Source organism: Musca autumnalis, unplaced genomic scaffold, assembly GCF_047663935.1.
Source record: "Musca autumnalis isolate F117 unplaced genomic scaffold, ASM4766393v1 scaffold_2, whole genome shotgun sequence".
In the NCBI taxonomy this organism is placed as follows: Eukaryota; Metazoa; Arthropoda; class Insecta; order Diptera; family Muscidae; genus Musca; species Musca autumnalis.
Window position 1 is genome coordinate 57,130,112 of NW_027411755.1, and position 18,968 is coordinate 57,149,079.

General features: G+C 34.1%; 1 protein-coding gene across 3 annotated transcripts in view; it reads left to right on the forward strand.

Annotated features, from left to right (window-relative positions):
- Positions 1–228: 228 nt before the first annotated feature.
- The window catches only part of BicC (protein bicaudal C), a 50,412-nt gene continuing 31,672 nt past the window's right edge, over positions 229–18,968 (forward strand). Inside the window, exon 1 of one of the 3 annotated variants that reach the window (XM_073967682.1) lies at positions 229–870. The gene's annotated coding sequence lies outside the window, so the exon portion shown is untranslated. Of the gene's footprint in view, positions 871–16,248; positions 16,408–18,968 lie in introns of those variants that run through there. The other 2 variants (XM_073967681.1, XM_073967684.1) reach the window with 2 other exon arrangements.

The following is an 18,968-nucleotide window of genomic DNA, read 5'->3' on the forward strand; positions in this document are numbered from 1 at the left end:
TTAGATTCAGGGGTTTCGGAGTTCTATAAATAGATACACTTCCCCATGAAGAACAGAAATTCACCACACTTTATACCTATTGTTTGTGATGTTTCATTCTCACAAACCGTTAGTTAGAAAAAAATTAGCAAACAACCATCATCTAAAAACAATAACAAGAAGATCGCATCAATGAATTCAATGAAAACGAATAACAAATTCTGTAATGTTTCAACTAATCTTCAGTGATTAACTAAACCCGCTATCGCTCGCAACACCGGTCACTCATTGATAGCGCCTGACGAAAAGAAATTTTGCCGCCTTTTTTGACCAACAACAAATTATTTAAGTTTAACAAAAACATAACTAATAAACACCAAATTAAGAAATATAAAACCAAAAAAATCAGCAAACCTAACTGACTTTAAAACAAAACAAAAAATATTTAACAAATTCCTGTTTTTTTATTCGCGTTGACTTTTACTTGACCCTTTTGCAAAATCCAAATTTAATTTATTGATACACCCTCCTCCCCTGTATTTTTCTTGGAAGAAGTTTAGTTATTAAGCTTGCTTCCCTCTTTAGGATTTCCCATTATATTTTAATTAAATTGACTAAATTTGACGTAATCTAAATATTTTATGTAAATTGTTTTCCTATTGACTGCACCTTAAGTGTTCCTCATTCCCCAATAATTCGCGTGTAATATTTTACGTTTTCGTTCGGACATTTTCAAATCAATACTTGTGTGCCATTTTTAATATTTCTACGTAATTTATTTTGGACTGAATTCGTTTCGCGTCTTTTTTTTTCTTCTAATAAAATTCTCTGTTTCATTTGTCACCAAAATACGATTTTGTATTTATTTTACAACAAGAATTTCTGCAAGTGGTAAGTAAAATGAAATTGATACCATCAGTGAAATGTTAATGACAAAAAATACTCAGAGATTTGTGAAAAAAATTGTGGTAATTTTTTAAAGAGAGAGGTTTTATATTCTCTCATATGAAATGTGTTGCCAGAGTGTCACTTTTTATTCATACGAAAATATAATTGAAACCCGACCAAAAAGGATTAGACTGAGGAAACTGACAAAAATATGAAGAAATTCTTGCCGGTTTCAATGTTTCATTTTGTCCTAAAATATTTTTTATTCATAATTATTCCTACATCATTAGTTATTGCTCTTCTATATCAGAAGATTTTATTTTTGATTTGATCATCAATTATTGTCTACTAAAGTTTTGACAAGTTGATGGTGGCTTAAAAAAATTAAGCTACAATGTTTTTTAAAAGTACACTTAAAGTTAGATGATAATTGTTGGCTTAGCATTAATTAGTGTATTCTTTTTCATGATGGAATATCTCAAATAAAACGCTTGCACTTAAATTACAAATGGTGACAAAATTAAACGGCAAGCTATTTATTTGAAGGATTCCACCATGAAAAAGAACACAACAATAGATGCTAAGCGAACAATTATTTTGTAGCTTTAAGTGCATTTATAAATAAAACACTGTAGCTTATTTTTTTAGGTTTGAATATGGACTGTATCGGTCTACTTCTTATTGTACCTTCCACACAAAATTTCAAAAAAGTTCAGTTTAAGGCCTGCTCACGATTCGCATTGATTCTTTTTGCAACTGCTTATATTTGCTACCCCCATTACGACGGTACAAATACTTTCAGTGGCGCATCCGTACTTTCTGAGTAAGTCGCAAGAACGTTGTAAAAAACCCCTACGATAAAATGTGCCTCATCGAAATAATGTTTTAACGATTTAGTCCTGTATGATAACTCTCGAAAAAGTAACCAATTGGGTCCAAATTTTGTTAATCCTAATATTTTCACAAAACTTACTTTAAATTCGGGTGCCACCCGCCTTGCACATTGAAGGTCGTCGGTTCGATTCCCTGGCCAGGCAACATCAAAAAGTTCAACGGTGGAAAATACCCCTCAGTAATGTTGGCGACATTTCCTGAGTATTTCATTCATGTAAAACTTCTCTAGAAGTGGTGTCTTAAGACACGCCGTTCGGACTCGGCAATAAACAGTTGGTCCCGTATCATCAAGCTAATATGAATCGGGGTGCACTCATTGATATGAGAGAAGTCTTCCTTGTCCCGCATGGGATGTTTGTGGAACAATTATATGTACACTCCGTTTCATTTCAATAGCACATTTCAAATTTTTATTTGTTTCTTCATTTTAGTTGACATTAGTCCAACATCTGGGGATATATTTGTATATCTTGTTTCGTACACTTATGGAGTATCTTTCCACAAAAAGTGTTGCTTCTATAAAGTCACCTTATATTTTTTTATAATTTTCTTTCAAAAAACCCAAAATTTGTACGGTTTGAAGTGTTTCACCGAAATAGCACATTCTTTAATAATTTGAGTACGACTGCAAATCTTGAATGCTACTGTTACGATTCTTTAAAGTTGGAACGAATAAAAGCCATTTCAAGTTTAAAACGCTAAAATTGGTGATACGATGTCTTTAATACTGGGGAGATAAGACGTTTCGAAGGGTTTGGCTTTTAATTGTCTATTATACATTAAAAATGTGGCATAAATTGGCAGTTTATTGTTAGATTTATAAAGAATTAATGGAAACCTAATGATAAAAGAGAGATGGTGCAAAATAAACTTGAACTTCTACTGAAATTTGGGTACAGTTCTTCGTGAAAATTCAAATTCCTATGACTTCTACTCCATAATGTGGTCTAATGTTGGCATTAAGATAAGTTGATCGTTAAAATATCAGGTGATTTTTATTGCTTTGGGTCTGAGCCAACATAATATAAACAAAAAACCACATACTTCCTATACACAGGAAGAAAATAGTTTGAATTTATGGAGCAGACATAAACAGGAAATATTCGTGAATTTAGCACATCAATATTTTGTAACTTTCAATTGCATGAGGCAATCAACTTCGCAGTATTGATGGTATATTTAGTTCTTCTCTTTCCGGAGATTCAAGAAGTAATAGGTTCTGCCATCGGAAACTTGCAAATAATGATTATTTGCTTCGGGAAACGACTACTTGCTTTTCCATATAATATCCATTATAGTTGCCTCAGAAAATCCAACCTATTTTCTTTCTGTGTATAGGAAGGATTTGGTTTTTTCTTTATAGTATATTGCCCCAGACCCAGAGCAATAAAACTCGCCGAATATTTTAACGGTTAACTTATGTTAAGGCCACTATTGGACCCTATTATGGAATAGGATTAATAGGAATTTGAAGTTTCAGGAAGAAATATACCCAAATTTCAGTAGAATCTCAAGTTTATTTTGCACCATTTGTCTTCTATCATTCGCCTTTCATTAAATCTTTATAAAACTAACAAGAAACTGACAACTTATGCCAAATGTTTAACGTTTTATAGACAATTAAAGGCCACAGGCTTCAAGTCGTCTTATTTCACCAGTATTAAAGACATTGCTTAACTAATTTTAGCGTTTTAAACATGAAATGGCTTTTATTCGTCCCAATTTTAAAGAATCGTAACAGTAGCATTCAAAATTTGCAGTCGTACTCTAATTATTAAAGAATGTGCTATTTCGATGAAACACATCAAAGAAAATTATAAAGAATATATAACGGGACTTTATAGAAGCAACACTTTTTGTGGAAAGATACTTCATAAGTGTACGAAACAAGATATAACAAGTAAAAAACCATTAAGTTCGGCCGGGCCGAACTTTTCATACCCTCCACCATAAAATATTCATTCCTGTCCCCAACTTTAAGTGAGTACGTTAAAATGTCAGATAATGTTGATAAAATGAAGCATTCGGGAGGCCCTTTGGTGCCTATATCTAACTGTTGACAATTTTTGGTGGGCTAGAAATTGGGAGGTACTGTTATATAGGGGTTATAATAAAACATGGGCCTATGTTGACAGTTTTTGATGGGAGCCTTTAATGTCAAATAACTCCTAATTCGGTTAAAAAATTTAGCTAGAATCCTCAAAATATCGAAAATCGGTACATAACGTGGGAACTTCAAATGTCATTAACAGCTAGTTCGGAGGTATCTGGGCTATACGAAAATATGAACTTAAATGAACAATTTTTGTTGCAGAATTTTTGTTGACTTTTAAATTTCAAATTACAGAAAGTTCGTCCAAAAAATAAAGCTAAGGTACGGAAAATCGGGAGGTTTGTTTTGGGGCTATACAAAAACATGGACCTACGTTCGGTTAAACATTTTAAGTAAAATCCTCAAAGTACCGAAAATCGGGAAGTATCGTTATATTGGGGCTATGTTGAAAATTGTTGATGCAGATGTGTGGTGACCACTACAACCTTCAAATGTCAAATTACAATTAGTTCTGTTAAAAATTGTAGCTAAAATTGCCAAATTACTGAAAATTGGGAAGTACCCGTACATGGGAGCTATATCCGAATATGGACCTATGTTGACAATTTTTGATGGGGAGGTGTTGTGACCACTAAGAACTTCAAATGTCAAATTACTGCTAGTTCGGTTTAGTATTGTAGCTAAAATCATAAAATTACTGAAAATTGGGAGGTACCGTTATATGGGGGCTTTCTTGACAATTTTTGGTGGAGAGGTGTGGTGACCACTTAGAATTTCAAATGTGAAATGTTCAAATTACAGATAGTTCGGTTAAAACTTGTTGGTAAAATTCTCAAAATACCTGAAATCGGGCGGTAACGTTATATAGGGGCTATTCCAAAACATGGACCTATGTCCACTAGTTATATAAGTCTATTGACATTTAAGAACCCTAAATGTCAATTGATAGCTAAATCGGTCTGAAAATGTAGATAAAAACGTCAAAATGCCGTAAATCGGGGGTACCATTATATGTGGGCTATACCAAAACGTGGACCTAGGTCCACAACTTTTGTTATATAAGTTTAGTTACACTTAAGAACCCTAAATGTCAAATTATAGCTATATCGGGGGTACCGTTATATGGAGGCTATACCAAAACGTGGACCTAGGTCCACAACTTTTGTTATATAAGTTTAGTTACACTTAAGAACCCTAAATGTCAAATTATAGCTATATCGGTCTGAAAATGTAGCTAAAAACGTCAAAATACCGTAAATCGGGGGGTACCGTTATATGGGGGCTGTACCAAACCGTGGACCTATGTCCACAAGTTTAGTCGCATAAGTTTATTGACATTTAAGAACTTCAAATGTCAAATTATAGCTTCATCGGTCAGAAAATGTAGCTAAAAACGTCAAAATACCGTAAATCTGGAGGTACCGTTATATGGCGGCTATACCAAAACGTGGACCTATGTCCACAACTTTTGTTATATAAGTTTAGTGATACTTAAGAACCCTAAATGTCAAATTATAGCTAAATCGGTCTGAAAATGTAGCTAAAACCGTCAAAATACCGTAAATCGGGGGGGTACCTTTATATGGGGGCTATACCAAAACGTGGACCTATGTCCACAAATTTTGTTATATAAGTTTATTGGCACTTAAGAACCCTAAATGTCAAATTATAGCTAAATCGGTCTGAAGATGTAGCTACAAACGTCAAAATACCGCAAATCGGGGGGTACCGTTATAGGGGGGCTATACCAAAACGTGTACCTATGTCCACAAGTTTTGTTGAATAAGTTTAATGACACTTAAGAACCCTAAATGTCAAAATATAGCTAAGTCGGTCTGAAAATGTAGCTAAAACCGTCAAAATACCGTAAATCGGGGGGTACCGTTATATGGGGGCTATACCAAAACGTGGACCTATGTCCACAACTTTTGTTATATAAGTTTACTGACAGTTAAGAACCCTAAATGTCAAATTATAGCTACATCGGTCTGAAAATGTAGCTAAAAACGTCAAAATACCGCAAATGGGGGGGTACCGTTATATGGGGGCTATACCAAAACGTGGACCTATGTCCACAAGTTTTGTTATATATGTTTATTGACACTTAAGAACCCTAAATGTCAAATTATAGCCAAATCGGTTTGAAAATGTAGCTAAAACTGTCCAAATACCGTAAATCGGGGGGTACCGTTATATGCGGGGCTATACCAAAACGTGGACCTATGTCCACAACTTTTGTTATATAAGTTTATTGATATTTAAGAACCCTAAATGTCAAATTATAGCTACATCGGTCTGAAAATGTAGCTAAAAACGTCAAAATACCGCAAATCGGGGGGTACCTTTATATGGGGGCTATACCAAAACGTGGACCTATGTCCACAAGTTTTGTTATATATGTTTATTGACACTTAAGAACCCTAAATGTCAAATTATAGCCAAGTCGGTCTGAAAATGTAGCTAAAAACGTCAAAATACCGTAAATCGGGGGGTACCGTTATATGGGGGCTATACCAAAACGTGGACCGATATAGCCCATCATCGAACTTAACCTGCCTGCAAACAAAAGACGCATTTTCCCAAAATTTCAGCTTCCTATCTCCATTTTTGTGGATGCTAGAGTGATTACCACAGACGGACGGACGGACGTGCTCAGATCGACTTAGAATTTTACCCTGATCAAGAATATATATACTTTATAGGGTCGCAAATGAGTATTTCAATGCGTTACAAACGGAAAAACAAACTTAATATACCCTCCATACTATGGTGGAGGGTATAAAAACATATCCCCAGATGTTGAACTAATGTCAACTAAAATTATGTAACAAATAACAATTTGAAAAGTGCTATTGAAATGAAACGGAGTGTATTATTATTACTTTAAATTCGAAGGTGGGTTATATCGGTCCTCTCCTCAGGCGACCTCCCCCACCAAAGTTAAAAATGTTCGCTACAATGGTACTCACTACAACTCTCGAAGGGAGTAACAGATTTGGTCGGTTCACTCTTTAGATACATGCCACACAACATTTCCTAGTAGGATGGTATAGGTTTTACGGGAGCAAATCCAATTATAATTACTGATGAGGATGATAGCATACGAAGTGAAGAAGCAAAATGTTGTACATCATACAACCCCCCAGAGGTTTTATATTGGACAACATCTTCGGATATCTCCCTCACAAAAGTTAACATTTCGCTTAAGTACAAACAAATTAAGCCCTGTCTGGTTTAATGAATACAGTCGTGGCTGACCGTACAGTGCGAAATATGGGAACTTTAGTGGAACTTTACTCAAAAATTAAAGAATATAAAACTAATGAGATTCATGTTGAATTTCATTGCTAAGTATCCCAAGACAAATACCTCATGTTCAGTTTTGCGATTCAACCCGCGAAACAACTAGAAATGCATTTAAAAGTTGCACTTTTGTTTTACAATATTTATTTTCCTTAAAAATTGTTAAGTTAGTTAACTATAGTTTTTGCCGCTGTTATAATTCTTGACAATTTTTTAATTATTTGGTGTTTATAGAGTTGTAATATCTAATTTAGTTTGGTTGCTATTCTGTCCCCAAAAATGTGCTTTTTTAAAAGTCTACTAATTTTTTTGTTTTTATAATCATTGGAGGTTTTTAAATGCGTTGTCATGAGTTGCAAAAAAATTGCGCATTTTCCGAGAGGTAGGATATTTTTCTTTGGACACACCAAAAAATAGGTGCAGGTTCGCGCAGGTTTGAGAGCTATGCGACATTTTCAGAAAGTCATTGGAATATTCATATATCTATATTTTTGAAAATTTGATAGAAGAACCGACTTCAATGTTGGTTTCGTTTATCCCAAAATGGGTTCGCCAATACTAAGAAATATTATGTTTATGCTAACGAGGGTATATACACTTTCATACGGGCAAAATGTGCCTCATCGAAATAATGGTTTTAGACCCGAAGTATGTTTGGACGAAATGTGTTTCAGACAATTTGGAGTCGATTGAGCAATGTCCGTCCGTCTTTCTGGCTGGAGCGCACGATAACTCTCGAACGGATGGTTCAAATTTTGGATTTCGTAATATTTTGCCCAAACTTAGTTTAAGTTCGAAGATGGGCTATATCGGTCCACTCCTTCCGGTACCTCCCCCACAAATGTTCGAAAATGTTCGGAAAATTTGTGCGCACGATAACGTAGGAAGTAACCGATTTGGTCAAATGTGTACCAGACTTAGATAAGGTTTCAATATGGACTCAATCGGTCCACTCCTTCCGGTACCTCCCACACAAAATTTCGGAAAAGTTCAGTTTAGGGTCATCTCTCGAATTCATTGCTCCCATACGGCGGTAATTCCTTAGAAATAGCCTGAAAGGTGAAAAAAACCCTATGACACCGTGTATAGTAGTTGGAGTACAAGATAAGTCTCGAACGGATCAACCGATGAGGTCCAAAATTTGGCTTATGTAATATTTTGTCCAAACTAAGTTTAAGTTCCAAGATTGGTTATATCGGTCCCCTCCTTCTGGTACCTCCTCCACAAAAGTTTGTGCGCACCATAACTCTTGAAAGGACTAACAGATTTGGTCCATACTTTGTACATCGTGAAATTTTTACCAGACTTAGATGAGGTTCTAGTATGGACTCAATCGGTCCACTCCTTCGGGTACCACCCACACAAAGTTTCGGAAAAGTTCAGTTTAGGACCTGCTCACGAATCGATTTGATTTTTATCGTAGCAGCTTGTATTCACCGCTCCCTATACGCCGGTAAAAGTTTCATCAGGGGCAAGTCCATATTCCTGAGAAAATAGCCTGAAAGGTGCAAGACACCGTATGTAGTGGTTGGAGAGCAAGATAACTTTCGAACGGATAATATTTTGCGAAACTTGGTTTAAGTTCGAAGATGGGCCACATCAATCCACTTCTTCAGGTACCTCCCCCACAAAAGTTCGAAAATATTTTCAAGATTTGTGCGAACGATAACTCTTGAAGGGAGTATCCGATTTTGTCCATACTTTGCACATAGTAAAATTTCTACCAGACTTAAATGAGGTTCCAACAGAGACTTTATCGGTCCACTCCTTTGGGTACCTCTCACACAAAATTTTGGATAAGTTCAGTTTAGGACCAGCTCTCGAATCCCTTTGATCTTTGTTGTAGCAGCTTCTATTCACTGCGCCCTATACGACGGTACAAGTTTCATCAGGGGCAAGTCCATACTTCCTGAGAAAATAGCCTAAATGGTGTAAAAATTCCTATGACACCGTGTGTAGTGGTTGGAGTGCAAGATAACTGAAGAACGGATCTGCCGATTCGGTCCAAAATTTCGTAATATTTTGTCCAAACTTATTTTAAGTTTGAAGATAAGCCATATCAGTCCACTCCTTCAGGTATCTCCCCCACAAAAGTTCAAAAATGTTCGACAAATTGTGCGCACGATAACTACTGAAGGCAGTGACCGTTTGGTCCATACCTTACACATCCTTATATATCTACCAGATAAAGATCAGGTTCAAATATGAAGTATATTTGTCCACTCCTTCGGGTACCTCCCACACAAAATTTCGGATAAGTTCACTTTAAGACCTGCTTTCGAATCATGTTGATTTGTGTTGAAGCAACTTGCATTCGCTGCCTCAACTACGACGGTAAAGGTTTTTTTCAGGGGCAAGTCAATACTTCTTGAGAAAACAGCCCGAAAGGTGTAAAAACCCCGACCAACATCCTGTTTGATAATGGACGATGTCGGCCCATTCCTTTAAGTACCTCCTCCGCAACACTTCTGACATTTAATACCAATCCAGGGTTTTGAATAGACGCTAAATACATTCGAACTGTCCGTAGATGAAAGTTTCAATTCACATAGGCTGAGGGTATATCTCTGTCGGCAAAGCCGACTGATATTTTTTACTTTTTTACATAGTAATTTGTATGGAGCCAAAGATGCATTTTCACCAAAATTCTGTAAAGACCGCAATTATGGTCCAATCGACGAAAAAACCCTACCAGGTCATAGTTGTGGCTAAAGAATGATTTCTAAAAAAAATTATAATGATCGGTTAACGATAACCCGTGTCCCCTGGTCGCTCTATATTTTTCATAGTATTTTGTATGGGGACCAAAGGCGAGTTTTCAGAAAATCGATCTACAGGCTAAATTATTTTCCAATCGATGAAAAAAATTACCAGTTTATTATTGTGGCTAAAAACGAATCCTACAAAATGTATGAAAATCAATTCTCTTTAGACATATATTTGATGTTAATTAAGTTTCATGTTAAATAGTGAAAAAATACCTGATGTACGAATTAATAGTGGTTAGGGCTCGTACCCTCCATACTATGGTGGAGGGTATAAAAACAATTTTTTTAGAATCCATACCAATTTGTATAGAATCAAGGGTGAATTTTCACTAATTGATGAACGAACTTAACCAGTTCATTTTGTGGTCAAAAAACGATTTCTACAAAAATGTATGATGATCGCTTAACGTTAACGCGTGCCGCTGGCATATCTGTGTTTTCATAGTAATTTGGATGAAAATCGATTAAATATATTACTAGTTCGTTGATGTGGCTGAAAAACGAATCCTGCCAAAATTTTTGAAAGTCTGGTCAGATTTTTATTTTGACTGTATTATACGGACCAAATTACCTACACACCTGCTCAAAATAATAGACACACCATGTACATGTTTCTTGAATGTTCAAAATAACGGTTATATTCATTTAAATAAATTGAGAATATGCTTTTTATTATACCTCAATGTCATAAATGTATAGCAATTAACGAACAACCTAGTTTCATTTAAAATGAACAACACATCAGTTATAATCGGAAATTATAAACTTTTATTAATTTTGCATGTGAAATTTTATTGAAAAAATCACAATGGTAAAGTAGATGGTATTTTCGAATCTTACCCCTACCACTTTCCTAACACAATTTGGATTACAGGACCTTATTTCTTGACTCATTCTACGAGGGCAGTTCGGAAACTTCTTAGCCTAGCACAAAAAGCGCGGTATAAACAGAAAAAAGTTAAGTGTTTTGGAAACTTCCATCTCACTTATGAACACATGTTAAATTTTGTTTCGATCTGGCAACTCCTTTATATAGAAACAGGTGTTCAAAAAAGACGCATCCGCAATTTTTTTACAATGGAAAAAATAGAAATGCGTGCTGTCATTAAATATTTACATAAAAAAGGTTTATCGGGACAAGAAATTCATAATGATATGGTGAATGTGTTAGGGGAAAGTGCTCCTTCATATGCAACAGTAAAAAATTGGGTTGCTGAATTTTAACGTGGTCGTACAAGCATTGAAGATGAACCACGTAGTGGATGTCCAAAAACAGCAACAACAACAGAAATTGTAGCCAAAGTGCATGATATGGTATTAAATGATCGACGAATAAAAGTGCGTGAAATTGCTAATATCATCTCAAATAATAGCATCTCAAATGATCGAGTCCATTTAATTTTGCATGAAGAACTACAGATGAAAAAGCTTTCTACAAGATGGGTGCCGCATTTGTTAACAGTCGATCAAAAACGCATAAGAATGAACATTTCTCAAGCTTGTTTGGATCGTTTTAAGCGAAATAAAATGGATTTTAATCGTGTTGTTGAGACATGGATCCACCACTATACTCCAGAGACAAAAGAACAATCCAAACAATGGACTGAAGCTGGAGGAAGTGCCCCAAAGAAGGCAAAAACAATTCAATCGGCTGGTAAGGTTATGGCAACGGTTTTTTGGAACTTCAAAGGTATTTTATTGATTGACTATCTGCAAAAGGGCAAAACAATAAATTCAGAGTACTATTTCAACCTTTTGGATCAATTAAATGTACAAATTCGAGAAAAACGTTCTGGCTTACAACACAAAAAAATAATTTGTCATCAAGACAACGCACCAGCGCACAAGAGTGTTTTAACAATGGCTAAAATCAATGAATTAAAGTACGAGTTGCTTAACCACCCACCTTATTCTCCTGATTTAGCTCCCAGTGACTTTTACTTGTTCCCAAATCTAAAAAAATTACTTGCTGGCAAGCTTTTTACCTCAAATGAAGATGCAATTACAGTTGTAAACCACTATTTTGAAGACCTTGAGCAAAACTATTTTAATCAAGGGATAGAATTGCTAGAAAAGCGTTGGACTAAGTGTATTGAAGTTTCAGGAGATTATATTGAAAAATAAAAATATTTTTGAAAAACTAACTATTCTCTTTCATTGATAGGCTAAGAAGTTTCCGAACCGCCCTCGTAAGTGATATTTCGTAGCAAACTTTCATTGTTTTTACCCATAAATATTTACCACAATGTTGCATTCTGGAGCAAAATGACGTTAAAAACCATAAAAAATAGGAATCCAAATGCGCAATGATGAGAATGTTGTGTCCTCTAAAGACTCCACATCATTTTCCCTAGAAAAGTAGCATAAACCGAACAGGAACCACTTTTAATGAAAGATTTATTAATAACCAATAATACGAAAGTGGAAAAACGCCTAACGTATGCATATTTTCAATTGTACGGATGAATATACATGGGTGAAACAAGGTATCCTCGTTGGAGTACTTTCCTGTAATCTTCTGATGTAGTCTTTATTGGTTAAAAGTTGATTTTGAACACAAAAGTATGTTAATTTGTACTCTTACATAGCCCAAAATTACTTTCGATTAAAAAACTTATCACTTTCGTTTATTTCCAAGGTGGCCAGTACGCTACTGAAGATACCTTGTTTCACCCATGTACATTCATCCGCATAATGAAAAATATACATCGTTCGGGCCTACTTCTGGTTTGAAATTACAGCTAATACGGTTTATGCTACTTTTTTATGGAAAAGGATGTGGAGTCTATAAGATTGTTCTTTATGATATTTTCGTAAGTTTTACCATTTTTGAGATATAGAAGTTCAAATTGTGGCAATTCACTGGCTGTATAGTCTCCTTAAAAAAAAACATGTCATCACTGCAAATTACAAAAGCCAATCTTGTAGAGAATGTTTACAGCAATAAGATTTTTTCTAGCCCCATTTCGATAGAACTTGCGATTTCCAAGAAAAATCGCGAAAACCTAAAATAAACCTTAGCTGATGGCCATAGTAACCAATGCTATTTCTTTTCTTATTAACATTGTATTTACTACAGTGTTATTATTATAATAAATAATAAAATAAACCTAAAAGTGTTAACTTTTTCTTGTTTTTGGATTTTTCTCATCTATGAACTTCTTTATCTCAAAGAAAATATTAAAAGGTCAATCTTGTCGAGAATTTTCACAGCTACAACATTTTCCTTAGTTCCATTTTGATAGGGCTTGCCGTTTCCCAGCAAAATCGTGAAAACCTAAAAAAACTAAAAATGTGAACTTTGACCGCGATTTTTTTTTTTTTTTTGGTTTTCTATTTTTCGCATCTATGAACAATGTTGTTTCAAAATCCGCAAAAACTTCTTCTTCACAGTTTATTATGAGCAGCAATTCTAACACCCATAGTGGAGGTATAATTAAAAGCATATTCTCAATTTATTTAAATAAATATAACCGTTCTTTATGTATATACTTTATAGGGTATCCGAAAATATGTGGATGTAATGAAAAACTTAATAATATGAAAATGTTGGATAAAAGGTCTGTGCGATAACTTTTCCAGCAACAATTACTCAGCAAGTTCCAGCAACTTCTCTCAGTGAATTTTACTCTCTCAAGCAAGAAAAATTGCAGAAAGTTATCGAACAACTTTTTGCAAAACTTGCAAGTATGAAAATTGTTTTTTGTTTCTTATGACATTTTAAACCAAATGCAACAAAAACATAAATTTTAAAATTGCATTTGACTTATTTAAAGCAGAAATCCTATCCACAACTCTTTAACATCTAAAAAAATGTGAAATTGTGAAATTTTCTTGGTCAAAAGTGTTAACATTTCCAGTTGTTTACATTTAACAGCTGACTAAAAGTCAGCTGGCCGAACTTACAAAATTTTTACGGGACAAATTTTCCCAGCAAAAATTTGCAAGTTCTCAGTCACAGAACTCTTTACAAGTCTCTCCAAACTCGCTCTCTTTTACTGGATAATTTCAGTAAAAATTTTTACGAATTTGTGCAAATTTTTGGGTTGCCGTACAGACCTAAAAACAAAAACGGAGATAAGTTTTTTTCCTTGTCTACATAGGGCCCTTATTATATGTGTTCTTTTACTATCTGATGGATTTGAAAACGCAAAATAAACCAATTTGGAGACATTAAAAATATAATTTTTACATTGAAAGTTAATGCCAAGAAGCTCCTCCTTGAAATTCAATCATCACTTTTAAATTTAAGTTGAGCGGAACGCTCTAAATCTGTTCGGTAAATCCAAAATATAACAAAAGAAGACTTGTAAAAATGGGGGATAGTCTTATAAACCTCAAAACATAACCCTAGTGATAAAAATCATTTTTAACGTCTAAATTTAATCATCGCAGGCAATTGAAATTTGCAGGAAAATATAAATATTTGCTCCTGACACAATTATTTTTATTAAAATGGAGTATACTTCAGGCGATGATATTTAAAATTGTAAAATTATTCAGGAGAGCGATGCACAGTGGATCCACTTGTATGGAGAAAGTGGCCAAAAATATTTAGAGTATAAAAATCAAGCCAATGCGCCGGTTACAGCTTTGTGCTGCTGAAACCACGAGCGTAACATTCTCCCCTTTTCCCCTCTGGAGGTAGTATACGGTAAGAATTGTTTTATGCTGTTAATACAAAATGACATGAACAAAGGTCCGATTATCTTATGATGCCAAACTAGGCTTGAGGAAACAAAACAATCTCCAAAACAACATAAAATTCAACCAATTCAGCGGACTAAAAAAATCAACATTTTTGTCTGAAAATTTGTAAAAATTTTTATTATAGATCTTACAGCATTCTTCCTGGACGGCACGGCACGTACCGCCAGCGTGAGACAAATTTGGAAGAAGATTTCTTCATCTTGCCACTGATGCCAATTATGTTAATTTACGTGGTCACATAACAGAGTTATACGCTAATATATCCATAGCAACCCTATTTTAGGGCAGCTTTAGTCAGCGACCCACCATTTATAGTCTGGCACTAGATGGCAGCTGATTTTAATACTGAATAATCCTCAACCCATGACCTACTTTGGAAAATTATTCCCGAGGTGGGCACTGGTGGGCATCATGACTAAAACCTTAGGTCAAATTTAAGTATATGATCGAATTGGCATTATAAAATACACTAGGAATATATGCAACTAACTAGAATTCCAAAACACGCTAAAACACTATTTATTAATGAAAATTAAGCTATTACCTCCTCTTTCAAAATCCACTATAATACTTTGATAAACGTATTAGTTTCGCGATATTTTGAATATATTTACTTTCACTTAAAATGTAAGTTGTACTCACAACAAAAAATATTAGTCAAATGTTCCGAATTTTGAAGCTATTCTTAAGAAGATCGCGTTCGAATGAAACAAAAACTAATATATTTTTAAAACGGTCCATGTCATAGCTGTCAGATTTTCCAGATGTTGTACCAAAATGTAGAGATTTTTTTTGTTATTTTTGGCCAATGGGTGGATCCACTGTGCGATGTTTCAATTTCCTGTATTTTTCAATTAGACGATTTACAATAATCCAGAGTCGACTGTATTTCCTTAGATTGGAGTTTTTGCAATCTCCTTTCCTCCTCCATGATTTAGTACAGATGTTAAAGATCTGTAGAGAATGAAATGTTGTTAGCACTCCCCCATACAGTGTTTTTCAAACTGTGCTTCACATTTCATCTCTTCTAATCTATGCTTCAAAACAAAACAAATAATATTCTCTCATTACTTGTCTAACGACTATTGATCACGTTCACCGGTCAGTGAACTCTGCGGAACCGTTAATGCTCTTTCCTTTCTTAACATCCTCTGTGAAACAAAACAATAACAAAAAAATATAAAAATTTAAAACAACATTCAGAGAGAGTGATAGAGTGTAAGAAACTAATAAGGAGAGATAATGATAAAAGTAATGTGAGGTAAGGTAGCCGCATGTCTTGGCCTCTTTACCTACTGTTTGCAAGCAGACAGACAAATTGAAGACATTTTTGGAAATTCGCTAATAAAAAATTCAGTTTAAATTTTGTGACTTTACCACATAGTACAACGTTGAGATTTCTTTCCTTACTCCTCTTTCCAATTTTTAGATTGCTGTATAAGACTTAAAAATAATTTCCATTGGATAAAAAAGAAACTAGATTTGAACTGAAGTGTGAAAAAATATTGAATTGACCAATGAAGAACTTTTGAAAAAAAAAAAAAAATTAACACAAAAAACCATATTTCAAAATTGAAATATTTCCCCCGTGACAATTAATTGTGAATTTAGTGGATTTTTTACAAAACGCATAAATGCCGTTTTATACAGACTTTAAGCTATTAAGCCGTTTTGTCATGGACTTTTGCGTTATCGAAATTAATGAAATTTTACAAAATTTATTTCACGCTGTTTATTTGGATTTTCAAATTTTCTTTGATATTAAGTGAAAAAATAATTTTGGAAAATATTCCCAAATTATAACCTAACGAGGTGAGTTTTTGCGTAAACGAAGAAGTGGGGATTGGAAATACGTTTTAAGTGTTATATGTATTTTAAAGATTTTTTATCGCCATATTGACAATATTTTAATATATTTTCTAAAATTCAATGCAGTTGAATTTTTCGAAATTACAGACTCTTTTTATAAACGCATTGTCATTCAAAATTTTAAAAAATCAAATCATAATATAATGGAATGTTTAAAATCTAACTTGGTTATTTAAAGAAAAAACCAAATACATACATATGCATTTACAAATGTACATATGTATTCCTTTTTTGTGTAAAAGTTATGAAGTCCAAAGGTCATATTGAAACTAATTAATACAACTTATTTTTTCTAGTACAACGTCTACCTATTTTTTACGGAAAAATCTTCAGAGTGAATACAAATAGTGTTTTTGATGGATAAATATTTTGAAGTGTATGAAAAAACGTATTTTTTAAGAAATAATCTGAGACGATTATAACAAACTTATGGAAACGAGCGTATTGTTCGTTAAAATGTCGGTTCATTATACATACAGTTTGTCAAGTTAATGTTTTCGAAACATGAAAACGATTTTTTTATCAATTTTTGAAAAATGTTAGATACTTGTGCTAGAAATGTCGTGTTTTTTTGAAAAAAGTTAGTTCCTCGACTTCTTGAAGACAAATTAAAAATTTAATAATAATTAGGAGGGCTGGCATTTTTTTTTTTTTTTATTTGGGATGACGACTTCTATTTTGCTTTTCAAAATTGCCAGGCTTAATCCCATAGTCTTTGTTTTAATATTTTATTAAATCTACTTTAATTTATTAGTGGGAAAAAATTGGCGATGTTTACCAAGGGGTAAGGCAGGGAAGACTATAGTTTCGGATATCGCCACAGATCCTTATCAGTTCCCTTGTTTTTTTTTTTGTTTGTTTTTCAACAAGAATCTTTTTATACACAAGTGTCAATTGCTCGCTTAAATAGATACGTGACCAAAGAAACACTTTAATCGAGAATTCCTTTGGTTCAACATAATAATTTACACCAAATATTTTTTACAGAATAACTCGATCAGGGCGGTTGCCAGATCGAATATTAAAATCCTAGGCCATCCTAACAGTAAACAAGGTCACCTAGATCCATAACCAGGGTTTACATAACTCAGTCAGGGGATGAGGACATTTTATTAAATAAACCAAAAGAAAACACAAAAATATCGGGAATACGAGGGCGGCTCGGAAACTTCTTAGCCTATCAATGAAAGAGAATAGTTTTTTTTTCAAAAATATTTTTATTTTTCAATATAATCTCCTGAAACTTCCATACACTTAGTCCAACGCTTTTCTTGCAATTATATCCCTTGATTAAAATAGTTTTCCTCAAGGTCTTCAAAATAGTGGTTTACAACTTAATTGCATCTTCATTTGAGGTAAAACGTTTGCCAGCAAGGAATTTTTTAGATTTGGGAACAAGTAAAAGTCACTGGGAGCTAAATCAGGAGAATAAGGTGGGTGGTCAAGCAACTCGTACCTTACTTCGTTGATTTTAGCCATTGTTAAAACACTTTTGTGCGCTGGTGCGTTGTCTTGATGAAACATTATTTTTTTGTGTTGTAAGCCAGGACTTTTTTCTCGAATTTGTACATTTAATTGATCCAAGAGGTTGCAATAGTACTCTGAATTTATTGTTTTACCCTTTTGCAGATAGTCAATCAATAAAATACCTTTGAAGTCCCGAAAACCCGTTGCCATAACCTTACCAGCCGATTGAATTGTTTTTGCCTTCTTTGGGGCACTTCCTCCAGCTTCAGTCCATTGTTTGGATTGTTCTTTTGTCTCTGGAGTATAGTGGTGGATCCATGTCTCATCAACAGTTATGAAACGACACTTAAAATCCATTTTATTTCACTTAAAACGATCCAAACAAACTTGAGAAATGTTCATTCTTATGCGTTTTTGATCGAATGTTGTTCTTCATCTGTTGTTCTTCATGCATAATTAAATGGACTCGATCATTTGAGATGCCCATGATATTAGCAATTTCACGCACTTTTATTCGTCGATCATTTAATACCATATCATGCACTTTGGCTACAATTTCTGTTGTTGTTGCTGTTTTTGGACGTCCACTACGTGGTTCATCTTCAATGCTTGTACGACCACGTTTAAATTCAGCAACCCAATTTTTTACTGTTGCATATGAAGGAGCACTTTCACCTAACACATTCACCATATCATTATGAATTTCTTGTCCCGATAAACCTTTTTTATGTAAATATTTCATGACAAAACGCATTTCTAATTTTTACATTGTAAACAAATTGCGGAAGCGTCTTTTTTGAACACCTGTTTCTATATGAAGGAGTTGCCAGATCGAAACAAAATTTAACATGTGTTCATAACAAAGATGGAAGTTTCCAAAACACTTAACTTTTTTCCGTTTATACCGCGCTTTTTGTGCTAGGCTAAGAAGTTTCCGAACTGCCCTCGTACATATTTTCCCGGTTAAGATATATTAAGATATTGTTTACTTCTAATATAACCTGGTACTCCAAAGGTAATCCTCTTAGTGGGCATTA